Here is a 2,796-nt window from a genome sequence, read left to right as displayed (position 1 = left end):
TCTGACATAGCATTTCACCTCAGTCCAGCCTTCGTTGCACTTGCGTTGCATAGCATTGGTGCCTTCTCTGCACCTGTGTTGGCCCTTATTCATGCATAAGTTTTTCTTTGCTTTGATTGTCTCTCTAACCCAACCTTGATTCCTTCTACTCTTCCTTGAGTCTATGAGTGTCTTGTGGTCCCTCTAAAGCCTCCATTTGATTTTATTTTGTCTTGATACCTTTGGTAAGTATTTGTTTGAAGATTTTCTTTTGTTCTTATCATTAGGCATTTTACAAACTAATTTTGTTTGAGCATTAGTTTCTTGCATGAATTTTTGTTCTATTCCTAATTCTGGAAAGTTTATTTGAATCAGTTATTAGACTTTCCATCTTAGTTTTCTTCATTTTTGAAAATTAAAAGACTTGAAAAGAAAATATCTACATTGCCATTTAGAGTTTTGTTTATGCATTGAAATTGGAACAGTCGCATTGTAAAGGGAATTGAACTTTGCATATTATGTGTTTCATACTCTTTGTCTATTCCCTTCCTTAAATATATTTTCATTGAATGAGAAAGATTCCATTTCCTCATGCTAGCGTGCATTTTAGGATATTCAAGTGCATTTGTGGTGAGCCATAAAACTGAAACTTAATTGAAGATAAACAGTAAAATTTATTGAATCAACCTAAGGAGCATTTGTAACATTAACATAAACAATTAGAGGTCTAGGCTAGAGACGTGTTTTGGCGTCGTTACATGTAGGAGTTGTCATTTTTTGTTAGTGTTGTATTCTGAGGGTGAAATATCGCTCCATGTACGTGAGTGCATAGGATCGTTCTCCACGTACCTTTGGGTATATTGGATAACACTCCACACACGCAAAGTATATGGGCACACTGTCATCAAACTATTACACATTAGACATCACTACTACAGACTGTACTCCCACGTACCATCGAGTATATTTCGGTGGTCCCCTATAGGTTTCTATCCTCGCCATAGGTATCCAAGTCGAATGCATTGTATATCGTGATACATTGAACACAACATTTGGGGATATTGGCTACCATACATTAATTCCTTGGTTCGCCAAGGTGTATATTGCAGTTCACAGTTGCTTAGTAGTCCTTTATGTCTAGATTACCCTCTTTTTTGTTTATTTTTTATTAATTTCTAAAATTTATTATCCAACGTGGAAGAAAAAAAATCCCCCTCTTCATCATTCACATAGAATAAAAAATAAGCCTCCACTTCCATTAGAGGCTACTCTTAGCTATCATCAGAAGCATAAGAAGACACAAACTACCGAATCATGAAATTTGGGAACTACTTCTAGACCTCCTCCTAAATTTGATCAACCAGAATTATATTTCCCTTCGAGTATTGAGCCTGACATCACCTCTAGTCTTGCTGGTGAATCTGACACAATCGAAACCGAAGCCCCTGAAACCTTATTGCCTGAGGTTGTTGAGCCTGACTTTCCTAAGTCAGATACTTTACTTCTTGAGGTTGTTGAACCTGAGGAACCTTAGCCATCTTCACCTGTTACTTCAATTACTTCTCCTTATCTTCCTTTGTCTCAGACAGAACCTCCAACTATATATTTTGGGCTTGACGGTTAATCTCTTCCATACGGACTTGTGAATATTGAATAGATCCCACAAGAAGAGCCTCATTTGTCTACTCATGTTCATTAGAGTGGAATTCTTTTTTATCAAATCGGTCCTCTTCCTCCTCTTCAGAGTTTGACGCACACTCCTTTACCTGATTCTTTGGACTTACCTGCCAATTTCTCACAACAATCTTCATTTGGATTGTTAACCATGATTGGATCCAATTCAATCTACCAACTCGTGTCCACCACTATGGTTTAGACATAAAATGTTTCTTCCTCATCCATGTTTGCAACATCACTAGAGGAACATTTGCATGGTGGCCTGTCTGTCCCACCTGGCTATTAGTCTTTATTTGGTACCTTCTTTGGTGTAGCTTCTAGTCCTTGGACCTCTCCCATGTCATCCATTTTAGGAATTCCATTTGGTACTTCTCTTGTGAATGCTGCACAACCTTCTCCTTCTCCTTCGCCTACACCTACGATTGAACAACATGTTGGCCCTTATGTTAGTGGTAAAGGTTGCCTTCATTAGCCTAAATCTCCTTATGTTGGGTATGCTTAATCTATATCGCAGTTGCCTCCTTCATTCCTTCCTCTTATGGCATGGGGGAAACCTATTGTTGGCATACCTCAAGTTAGTTATAATCCTCCTTATCCTAGAATGACTGCCAATGTTTGGAAACCTACTTTTCCCATCCAAATAAGTTCATTTTGGGACCGATTGTTGAATCCTCAACCTATGCCATCTTCATCTCAAATTCCTACCCATCCATTTGTACCTCAAAAAATTCAAATACATGTAATTCAACCTTCACAGGTTGTCGTTGCATCTCAACCTATTCCATCAATATCTAGTACCCCTTAGGTTCCACTTACCCAACCTTTACAAGGTACCTTACAGTATCAACCACTTGGGAAAGGTACTCAAATTCCAATAGGAAAGAATGTGTATAGTATGGCATAATCCCAATCAAACCCACCTTATGTCAGGATGATGCAAAATCTTGCAGGGAAACAATATAGACCTTATCAAGGTATTCCTCAAGTGAATTTTCAAGGCCAACATATCCAAAATCAACCATTCCAACCTTTGCAAGGTTATCCTAGTGTTGGTCAACAAGGTTACGTGTATGCTGGTTATCAGAATCCTCCTTATTTTGGTACCCATGTGCCTCTTTATCAGAATCCTCCTTATCCAAG

This window comes from Pinus tabuliformis, chromosome J (assembly GCF_031772625.1).
Source record: "Pinus tabuliformis cultivar Carrire ecotype Pingquan chromosome J, CPIR1, whole genome shotgun sequence".
In the NCBI taxonomy this organism is placed as follows: domain Eukaryota; kingdom Viridiplantae; phylum Streptophyta; class Pinopsida; order Pinales; family Pinaceae; genus Pinus; species Pinus tabuliformis.
This window is presented reverse-complemented; position numbering follows the sequence as displayed.